Raw genomic sequence first — 11,692 nt, forward strand, 5'->3', positions numbered from 1 at the left:
TAGAACATGCCTCTTTGATAGGACAATCAGCTTTATGCAGTAACTGCTAATGGAAGGACATTTCTAGAAGCATCAGGACATGCTGTGTTCCCGACTACTTGAGAAATTTTAATGAGAAGCCTATCTGGGATTTCATAGTCCCATTTCTTGTGCTATAAAAAACTCACCCACAGCGTTCAAGCGCTTCCAGCTAGTGCCACGCAGGAGCCCTCCCTCTCCCTCCAGGCCTTAGTACACAAACCGCAGAGCCCACGGAACAAGAAAGCCAGGTTACCTTGAACTGCAGCTTGGGCTGATGGAGGAGTTGGTGGTCAGGAGAACTTCCTCCTGATTTTGAATTTCTGTGTTGGCAATAGGGTCAAAGGGCACAGAAGAGTTACAACTGGTGCAGCATACACTTATTGTGCCCTCTTTAAGCAGAAAAGACATCAGTCCTGTGGGATTTGTGCACGACGTATTTCTGAAGGGAAGAGTCAGGAATAACATTTGCAGTGTAGTAAAGCCACCATCTTGGAGACTAAAGCTATTCCCCCAAAAAGCAATGCTGTGTAGATTAATTTATGATCTGCTTTTGCTTCAAACAAGTCTAGAACTAGAGAAAGAACTCGTTAGGGTCCACACTTTTGGGAATTACTTGTCACGCTCTAATTATGCAACTCTACTTTCCCCCACCATCTGTGCCTCCTTCTTCAGTATCTCAGTGCCTCTGCCTTCAAAAGGTGCAAATAATTCTTGGTTCTGCTGTTTCCTTTCCCCCAGGGGGTTATATTTATAATATAAGAGCCAGACTTGCTTGTAAAAAGGTGGAAAGAGAAAACTCCTCTGTTCAAAGTGCTGCATCTCACACTGGACTGGGGCTCTCTCTTCTCTTACTGAATGTCTCTGCATCAAACAGATGGTCCAAAAGGAGACCATGCAGCAGATCTCGAGGAACAGCGTAAACAGCAGATACTGACTACGCATTCATTTCAATTCTAGCTCTGCAATGGAATCCAAGTCATTTTATATGGTGACACTTTCCTTACCCAGTCAGTAGTTACCCGTCTTAGTACCTGGCTGCCCATTTCTAGGTCAGTAAAGAAAAAATGATCAAGTAAATATTAATTGCTTCTCTTCAGCTTTAACAAAAGCTTTCGTAACACTCTTCTCCCAGTGAAATTTAAGATATGAAATTCCACATGGCGGGCCAGAAGTTCCTGGTGCCGCAAACGTGGCCCAGAGCCTGGTTGTACCCTGTAGCTCTGCCAGTCTGCCAAAGCATGGGCAGGACCATGCCTAGGATGAGGCTGTCACTTCACTGGGCAGCACGTCCTCTTTTTGGATAAGAAGTGGTTACTGGCAGGTCAGGAGTCCTGGGAACAGGTTTCCTTCTCCCTAGCTCCCTGCCACCAAGAATAGACATGGTGACCTGTCCTACCCCCACATCTTTGAAGGTCTCAGTGAGTATGTCATTCACCTAATGTCTCACACATTTTCACAATAGGAAGCTTCCTTGGTCTTACAGCTCTGAATTACAAACCCTAAGCTGCTCTGGTTGCACAGCAGAAGACACACTGGGGAAATCACATCTTTGAGCCAAAACCCACAACATATTTGCTGTCATGATGGCAGAGCAGTTTTTTAAAGTTAGTTATAACATGACAAGTCAGTCATCAGCAACAGCAGCCGGACAAAATACTGCAATTTACAGCTCTGCTAGTTCAGGGGAACTATTATTTTTGTAAAGATTGACTGATGTTTTCTGAATTGTGCTAGAATATGAGGTTTTCTTTCCAAAAGCATCATGGGATAGGGATAGAAAAGAGAAGGGTTTCTTTTAAGCAACAGAGACACTAGTATTAGGTAAGTCAAGTTTTGATTTATTAAACTATTGTACCTGAATGACCTGGTGTAAGGGCAGGCTGTAGTTCTTCAGCCATTTTGGTTGCCAAGTTCACTTGGCTAGACAATAGCCATGAAGCTGTCTCATCACAAACACTCCTGTGTTTGTATTTCCATATTTGAGTGGACTCCTGTATAGAGCACAGAGAAGGAAAAGAGCTGGCTATTGTCTGTTTAAAGGACAGATGAGTATGTAGTGCACAATAGTGCTGAAACCAGAGGAGATGGATGGAGGCAGAGGTTTCCTGGCTTGTAATTCACTGATACATGCTGATAGGGCTGAGCATTAACACCCTTCTTCACAAATATGCTTTGCTTCCAGGCCTAGTTTTTAGCGACCAGCTCATAGAAAGCTTTAGATAAGTCAGACACCACTTTTCCCTTCCTCAAAAAAGTATATTTGAACCCTTTCCTTTCTAACAATAAAGCAAGCTTCTGGCAAATGGAACTGTGTCAGTATGGCCTTTCTAATATGACAGACAAGGCTAAGAGCTCGGCATAGATAAATCTCTCTGAAACGTGAAGGTTTATTTACAATGGATGAGCCATTACACCAAATTCCAGATCACTTCCTTTTCAGCAAAGTAACACTGCTGCTGCAGCAGTCCATCTTAACTATCCCTGCTGCTGCAGCAGCTACTTCCCCTGGTAAATCAGGTTATTTGAGATGAACAGAGGGTACCAATTTTATTTTGACAGATGAGTACCAGCTGTGTAAAGGACTTGACACTAAACATTTACCCAAACACAGAAGGATAGTATTTCTTAGGCACTTTTCAGGAACGGAATTTATATCAGCACTACAGCATCACAAGCTTTGCCGCAGTAAAAAGAGGGTTTCTGAAGCTGAGTGCTGAAGTTTGAACTTCCGAAGAGGAGGGGTGTGCCGGAAGGTGACCTGAATCACAAATGTTTACCCAATCTACACCACAACCCTTTTATTGAGGAAAAATACACAAAAACCTGAAAAGTTCCTGTTCAAGTTAATCAAACATTTTGGTTTGTGACTGATGAAATCCAGTGTCTGTAGACAGAAACACTGTAGAGGCATGTAGACTACTGGTGACTCTGAACAGCGCTTGTCATGGCCCCAGCTTGCAATACCAACCAGCTTGTGATGCCCATCAATCTGACAAATCAGTGACCACCCAGAGTCTCCCTGAAAGATAGAAAGAAAAGAGGAAGGGGAGAGAATGAGAAAGCAAAGTGTTATCACCTATCAGCAACGTCAAAAACATCCAAATCTAGGAAGCTAGAGGATGGCATGGCTTTGGGTTCTGGTTGTGTGCAGTGCAGCATTCCCACCCTGTCAGTTACATACTGTGCAAAAACCTGTCCCCACAGCTCTCCTGCAGATGTTGGTCTCTTCAGTATTTTGTCCCCAGTTGCTCACACAGGCCTTGTGGGAGAGGAGAGAGATCTCTGCTTGTTGGGGCCTGGCAGCCAGTTCTTCCTCTGGGAGAAGCAACAGAATCAGGGAGGCTGCAGAGGTAGGAGTCACAGCCCTGTAACTGCTCCTGGTAGCCCTTCAATGCACTTTTGGGGGCAGACCCCAGCCTGGGGATTACTTCCCTTTGCATGTATGTTATCTAGTATTACACAAAACAATATTTCACATGCTTCAGGAGAAGAAGTCTCTCCCCAGACAGTTGTATGGAGCCACCTTGGCTTTTGCAGTCAGTGCAGCTTGGAGCAGTGCTTTCTGAAGCTGGAGGTGTCCAGTTGGCAGGGGAAACCAAGACCATAATCCAGGAGCAGTAACAGGGTGGCAGTCACCAGTCAAAAGTGTGCATGATATATTAAGCCCTGTAATTCCCATACCTCTCCCTTGTCTCTCGGAGAGGTCATCAAAAGACCAGAAGGGTTGGGGCAAGCCCCTAAGAGAGAGCAAAGGCAGCACACCACCAGGGATCAAAGCTTCTTGCAGGGCACAGATGAGCACTCGCAAACCTTCTGGCAGCATCCCCAAGTCTGTCATCACCCTGCCAGCTTTCTCAGGTGAACCTCCAGCCAGCTAGTAGGGTGCTTCCTTGCTGCTATCTGTGCTAGACTTTGGCTAAGGGCCAGTCTGATGGGATGCAGACAAGCTCTGTGTCAGCTGCATTCAGGCAAATATACCCCACATCTCATGGCAGAGGGGCAAGTGGCTATTTTGAATGAGGGGGTGGTACAGCTGTCTTCAGTTTGAAGATGGGAGGAACATCTTCATCTTCACCTGCCCAGCCACTGAGCTGTCCCAAGGAGACACTGTCACCAGGAGGTGACCTTGATACTGAGCAGCAGGTGTGACATGGGCCAGAGGCCCCAGGCATTGAGACACCATGAGAGTAATCTCATCTCCCTCAAGTTCATTTCCCTTCGCTTAGCCTCCTCTTTGGCTTTGCCCTTCCCAAAGCAGCAGCTTTCTGACAGAAAAGGCAGCCTGGCTCCTACCTGGAAAACATTTCACATACTGCAGGCAACATCTAGGCTCTCCTGGCACTGCCCTCAGTCTGATCTATCACTGCCCTCGATATGTCATAGGTGCTCTTTCATATCAGAGTAACCCGTACTTACTGCCAGCTCCTGTCTCTTCCCATCCTGTTGTTAAGCATCTTGCAGCAGTGCTTGCTTCCTCCCCACTGCCTGGTAAGTAAGTTGTTGCCACAGAACTGCCTGTGTGGGAAAGCAAATTCCCGTCGACACCAGGTACAGCTTTCCTGCTCTTACTTCTGTCAGCCCCCTGCTTTCCTTGCCTCAACTCATTGCTTCATTTCCCCTTCCCTCCAAATATCCCATAATGAGACTGCAAAACAGATGAGATGGAGCTTTAATAATGTACATGTTCCCTTGCTGTACTTGACAGATGCCTGAGAGTGCTGTTTTAATGAGTCAAATCTAGCTTTCTCCTAATACCACAGCACAGTTGAAGTGAACATCTCTTGAAGGCTATTTCTAAGAAGATGAGAGAGGAGACCCTGCAGACCCTCCAAAGAGGCACAGATTCAGAGGGTTTAGGGAAGACATCTTCCTCAGACCAGTTTGCCCCAGGACCTCACTCCTTGAGTGCAGAAGCCTCCCGTCATCAGTGCATGTAGTTAGGTGGTTCTTGGAAGGACTGTGGCATTTTCTTTGTGGATACTATTAACAGGACATGGCAAGATCCATATGCTTATATAACCTCCTTACTCACACGCTCTGTTCTTGTGCAGTGGCTCTAGTTAGATCACATTTCCCCACTGCTAAACATTTGTCTTCAGTTCTCCCCCTTCCTTTCCCCCAAGTCCTGCCCCAAGTTACTCCATCCAGTTTGTTATGTGCAACCAAGTTTGCACTTTATTGTATAAAATCTAAATCACATACTGCAGCAAAATATTCCTCCAACAAGAATATTCTGTGGTTTAGACAAAGGGTACAGGCTACTTAAAACCTTTTTCTTTAAATTTCAGCCCGTGCTATCTCAGACATTGCTTTGCTACCTGCACAGAGGTGTATATCATATTAGTGCTGTGCATACCAATCCTTATGGAGAAAAAAATAAGAACAGCTCCCTTGGGACACAAATGCTTATTTTTGGCTCATTAACTTTAATGGTCATACTACAGCTGTGACAGGTTGGGAAGACAGGTAGAATAGGTGATCTTTGCTATTCTCTAGATCATGTCTAGCCTACACTTATGCCTTAAAGCCACAGGCAAGTCTGCTTGGAAGGCCTGATTCAAAGCCTGTTGACAACAGCAGAAGTATTCCTAGCTCTCATGCTGTATTTTAACCAGGTAATAGGAAGCAAGCCTCCCTGAAGGCTCACTGTTCATTTTGCTCCCATCCACCTTCGCACACACTTACTGAACACTGTGCCCCATGTCAGAGCCTTATTATAATCATTAACCCCAGCACAGCTGAATATGGTGGGGCTCTAAACAGTACCTGGTTCAATGGGTTTCTGCAGCTCCAGGAGTGCCAGGTCATTTCTGAAAGGAAACCCACCAAAGCCACAGTGTGTGTGCACAGCTTACACAAGCATCATCCTTCACATTTGGCAACACGCATTTTTTCCCCAGAACTGTTCTGTCTGAGCACTGGCCAAAGAAGGAGGAAAACAAACACATTTTTCAGTCTAAAAAGCCCCCTAGTTCAGACAACAGGAAGAGTCCAAAGTTCCCTTGTAACATTAGCTGTCAAACACCGCTCATGCTTCAGGACTTATAGCCTTACATCCAGGGACACTTTTGGGAATCCTAGTTGAGGTATCAGTGCTTCTTGTGCAGTGCTGACAGAGAACTTTGATTCGTACCTCCAAAGATTTGCTGCTGTTATGATTAACAAAAGGTGTCCAGAGGTGAGTCAGTTGCTCACCTTCTTAGGAACCAGACCCCAACACAGATAGAGCTTACATTGAAGCTATGGATCTGGGCTGTATAACTAGTTTGATGAAACATTCGAGACCCATGCCACAGTCATGAGTGCCTACGTACAACAGAGATGAAGGTTCAACAGAAACACATGGCACCTCAGCCTAATTGAGGACAGTAAGTACATAATGGGGGTCCAGAGACATAATACAGACATCAGCAGTTTGGGGTGGGGTGGGGGGCAGAGGACAAGCTTTCCCAGGGCCATTTTTCATCAATTAGAAAGCCTCCACAGAAGTGTTGACCCTCATACTGCAGGCTGTATGCCAGGATCAGGACACCAGGGTTGACCAGCCACTTTCCTCCCTCCTGGGCTTCCTGCATGGGTCCACCAGCAGTTCTATACTTGTTGCAGGCCCCAGCCCAGGGAATGGATCCACCACTGGAAGTCCACATTTCTCTGGAATTATTTCCTAATTGTTAGTGAGGATTTTTCTGGGTGTGGGTTTTTTTTGCTGTTAAAGAAAACTGATCACAGCTGGGTGAACTGATATGCCTCAACACCAAACAAGCACCAGACTTGTTCTGGACAGCCATGTCCACCAAAGGTTCCACAACAGCCTGCTGGTGGGATTGAAGCATCTGTATTGGAAAGATCTGGGAATGCTTTGCTCTAATTTTCCCTTCAAAAGAACAGAAGTTGCCCATACATGCTAAAAAAATAAAGACCTCAACTTACACCAGTTGAAGAAGGACTTGAATCTTGACGTCCCAGATGTGTACAGGCTGACAACATGTCCTGGGTAAGCAGCTCTCCACAGATTTTTTTTCAGGAAGTCACATTCTGCAGGTAAGAAGCATTTCCTGACCTTTTTTTTTTTTTGTCAGAATGATATTTATGAAGTGTTTTCATTACAGTAACTCTTCATTTTCCAAAATTACTTCACTAAAGTGTTCCCAACTGTCTTCAGTAACAGCAAATTAAACCATGCATAAATAACCTGTATCCCACCATCACCAGTTTTCACTGATCACAAGAGGTGTTTGCATGAGAAAGGAAGGAAACAAAACTAGAAGAGAACAGTATTTACTTTCTTCAGAAACTGGTAATACAGAGAATGAGTCTAGAGAGAAAAAGGTGTAACAGAAGATAAGTCCATTAAAAGCTTGTCATTGGTAGCCCTGGTTCAGAAAAACCTACTGAGAATTTTAAGGTCTGAGGTACAACACATCCTCTATTTCCCCTCTTTCAGTGGCACTCTGGACCATGCCATAGGAACTAACTTTTTTATCACAGGGTCCCTCTATCCTTTCTGTGTGCCACGGGAAAAAGCACAACCCTCTAGTAAGAGCAGCCAAGCTCTCAAGCAAAAGTTAGCACAGATGGATTAAACTGCTTGGTTTTCTGCTTCCTGTTTATAGTGTCAGGTTCCAGACAGTGGTTATTAATTAATCAGAGGTCAGTTACATGCTGAGAACAATCGTTCCTCCCAATAAGCATCTGTTTTAAACAAAAGCAAGCCAATCCAAAAGCTAGTTTAAATAAACAGTCATTCCTCAGGGACGTTTATGTATTTGGCTCGGTGACAGTGCGAACTGCAGAGATACGAGGACTACGACCTAGCGTGAAGTGCCTGGGGTGAGCACTGAATTAGCTTGCTGCAGTTTTGGATACATCAGAGTGCAGAAGAATATCTTGAAGTGATCTCAGACAACCGCTTTAGTGGAAGCACATTCAGCAAATAAACATTACGAATGTCCCTGCCTGTAACCTCAGTACTATTTTAACAGAAGATTGCTTTGTGGCATAGGCAGGGAAAGACCCAGAGCCTTACTTACATTGTCTGCTACCTTCCAGCTCACTTTGTGTTAGCTGCTGATACAACTCTTCAAGGACTTTGAAGCCTCTATATCTCACCGATTCATCAGTTTTGAAATGCAGGGTCAGGAACCTGCTGCTGGAGAGCATGCTAAAAGATTTTTTGGCCAAGTAAGTTTGCTGGTGGGGAGAAGAAAAAAAAAAAAAAAATACTGCAATTATAGTCATTGCCAAGTAGTTTGAGACACAGCCCCTATACTTATTACCAGGGACAGACATTTTAACCCAAGCCATTTGATACTCAAAGATATTAGTAGATGCCGAGATTTCTCTGAGGTCTTTCAAGAGGTGCATCTCCAGTGGCCTATGCAATATCACTCCCTACCCAGGCTGAAGAGGTGAAGCCTATTGCAACAGCCAAATTGTTCTCATATTCTACAGGAATGCCTCTTTAGTGAGATTACTTCAGTAACCGGTTCTCTTGCCTACATATGTGGGAGGAGGAAAGCAGGGGGCAATAAGAACTAGAAAGGCATTAAGCCATTCCGGTAAATGTTTCTGTACCCAAAGATCCTGATGTCTGTATGGCACAAGGCAGTTTTGGTACTCACAGCAGCATCTGTTCAAATTATTCAAGACACAGAGCAAAACAAGTACCAAGAGACAAAGGGTTAAGGAAAAAAAAGGTTTTAAAAGAAGGATTGATAGAAGTATCCTCTCAGATACAGCCATGATGCTGGAAGTCACAAGCTGCTGAGTCCAAACCACTTCTACTGAAGAAGCCCTGGGTGACAAGAGCTGCTCTCAATGGCCCTGCTGCCACTCGGCCCTGTCATGCAGGCACTAATCAGTGTTGCTCCCCTCCCTGCCTCCCACACCCCACAGCTGAAGGGAATTTGGCCACCTTATTTCAATAAAAGGGGTCAGAAAAGGAAGATAGTAAATGAACATATAGTTCAGGCTACCCAGAAGCCTTGAAGGGAGATGTGGTCCATTGTAAACACTCAAACGATCCCAAATGCAATCCCTTGTGTCCTCAATTACAAAATCTTTAAGCACAGCCTTTAGCTAATTTCCTGAAGTAGAATAAGTTGTCCAAGTGCAGTTCCACATGTTGGGGTGAATGCCAGAGTAACTAGGAGATACTATTTCAGTGGCTCCAAATAGAATTAGATCAAAGCCTGGGCACTCTTAAAATAAAAAGGTAAAAAAATCATATCACAAAGAAAAATCTGTTTCCGCATGAATTTCTTAAGCAGGCCTATTAATATTAGAGAAAGCAGAGATCTTAGTGTTGGGTTTTAAGTTCTGCTGGTTAAAGTGAAAATTTGTATGGCTTCAAAGCATGAATTCTACATGCCATTTACACAGAGAACTGTTCAACCAGGAAAAGGGCAATAGATACGGGAAACTACTTGAACCCTGAAGAGTGATCTTGAGGCCAGACACTGAGACCCCACAGACAGGATCACTTGGAGTAACCTTTTGGGCCAAATTCAAACTTAAAAATTCATTAACCTCTTCTAAGTGTTTACATGGATGTTTCTTTCACCTTGCATTTATAGTTGCCACAAAGCTGATCAAAATGCAGAATGCCATGTTGTAGGCATGTTAACATTTTATTACATGTTTTTGCAGAATAGTCTGCATTATTTTCAGCAGTTCCATAAATAAAACTGGCTACGCTCACACCCCATTTTACTGGGCTGAAAAGAGAGCAGGGCTGACAGTGTACTTCTTGGGGTGATGAAAGATAGGAGACTGAGCCTACTGGAAACATGAAAGCTGTAGAAGCATGATGAGGCTTTTAAACTTCCTCTTTGAGCATCCCTCTGGCTGAACAGCTGGGAAGACACTTCAGGCAGGCTGATCAAGCTGGCTAGTTCAAGCCCTCATACAAATTGCAGAGACAGGTTCAAGGATCCAGTGTATTTAAGATTGTTGCAATTAGCTAAGGTTTGAGGGTTTTTGGTGCAGTTTTGGTTTGTTTTTTTTTTCTCCTTCAAGTAGCCATGCATTTCTCTAACTATACATAGCAGCTCTGGCAGCAGGAATTGAAAGTGAATACAATAAAATAGGGATGTGCTAAATGAAGAAATTATGTTTAATACTGACATGGCTAATGTTGTTGGTGAGAGTGCCATACCCAGATGTTCACTTACCTGCAACAGAAGCTAACTCCCGAGACACAAATACAGAACGTGCATAAAAGGAGGTGGGGACACTTTTTGTTTTGTTTTGTTTTAAATAGGCTTTTTACTCCTTCCCTCTCACCAGCAGCCTTCATGTTTCCAGGTTCCAGAACTAAGAGGAAAGCGCTGCCTTACCCGAGGCTCACAAATGTGGAGGAGGGTACAGGACTGTTCTAGGGAGGGAAGCCTGAGCCAAGAGGAGTTTCGAGTCAGACTACAGGTCAATGGAAAAGGCAGCTCCTGGTTTTCAGAGGTAGTGTGTGTGTGCACATGGAAAAGCAGACAGATTTCTGTTGATGGTGCTGTAAGTCTGATGAATTTTCATATGAGAAACTTAATTGCTGTGATCTACTTCTGAAGCCTGACACACTTGCCTGATAAGTGGACAAACAGACATGCCTCATTCACAGAGCAGTTAGGAGCACAGGTCAGACAGGAAAAAGGGGAATGGGGGAAGATTAGATGTGGCTCAAGTCACTAGAAACGTGAAACGGCTTGCTTCCACAAAAACAGAAGTGTCAGACTGGCCAAATCTCTCCAGCTTCAAGTTTCTTTGATCTGAGGCATCAAAGTACTAATTTGCTTAATGGTGCCAGTGCAGTGCTATTCACTGAGAAAACTGTCTGCCCGTGTCACCAGTTGTACCCTGGCCTGGGAAGCAAGAAAAGTTTCCTTTGGTCTTTATACTTAGAGCCCAATTAATTGTGTAGCTCCCTAGGCATGTGGCAAAGGTGAGGTTTGGTGGGGAGAACAGTGGTAACAGCAGCACCCAACATCAGTATTGCCTACTAGGTGAAGAAGCAGAAAAGAGATTATCAAAGTAATCACAGACTGACCATGAGGACAGAGAATTCTGTTTCTGTAGAGCAGAATGGAAAGTGGCATATAGAGAGCAACAGCTAAGTTAGTATCTCTTTTTTACAGGTTTATAGTGGGAATGAGCACAGTAATTAGATCATTACTTATGCATTTAATCATCAGCACTCAAGATCACTAATATATCTCTTACTCATAATGGCCATTTCTCTTCAGAACAGATAGATTTTTTTTTTTTTTAATGTAACAGCCATACTTTAGGCTCTACTTCTACACCCCCACCCAAAAATCATAATAGACTTTCCAGATGTATTTCCTGAGTAGAGTAAGTTGAGAGCAAACCTTTCATGACTGCCTCAGCCCTGGAAGGGAAGGTCACTGCCACCACTGAACCTGGAGATTTTATGGCATAGAGGGAAGCATCACCACAGAAGTTGCCTGCAAAATAGACCAGAATGGGACTTTTCCCTTTTTCTCTTGAGGGCTGTAAGGCATAGTATTTCAAAATGCAGTGTCAGAAAAGTTTTCCTGTTCTAAAAGCCTCTTAACACAAAATCCTGATGTCATTCAGCTTTGAATTCACGCATTAGACTACAGACATGGCCAGAAGATAGCTTGCTATAGCTGTAATCAGAATGGGGACCTTCTTCAAA

The 11,692-nt window shown here is 44.1% G+C and overlaps 1 long non-coding RNA gene across 1 annotated transcript; it reads right to left on the bottom strand.

Moving 5' to 3' along the window:
* Nucleotides 1–296: 296 nt before the first annotated feature.
* LOC141923720 (uncharacterized) lies at nt 297–5,916 on the bottom strand. The gene is made up of 4 exons (XR_012623385.1): nt 5,788–5,916; nt 4,438–4,536; nt 1,877–3,040; nt 297–460 (listed from the first exon to the last, which is right to left on the bottom strand). It is a non-coding gene; the product is annotated as an uncharacterized LOC141923720 (long non-coding RNA).
* Nucleotides 5,917–11,692: the final 5,776 nt, after the last annotated feature.

This window comes from Strix aluco, chromosome 5 (assembly GCF_031877795.1).
Source record: "Strix aluco isolate bStrAlu1 chromosome 5, bStrAlu1.hap1, whole genome shotgun sequence".
Taxonomy (NCBI): Eukaryota; Metazoa; Chordata; class Aves; order Strigiformes; family Strigidae; genus Strix; species Strix aluco.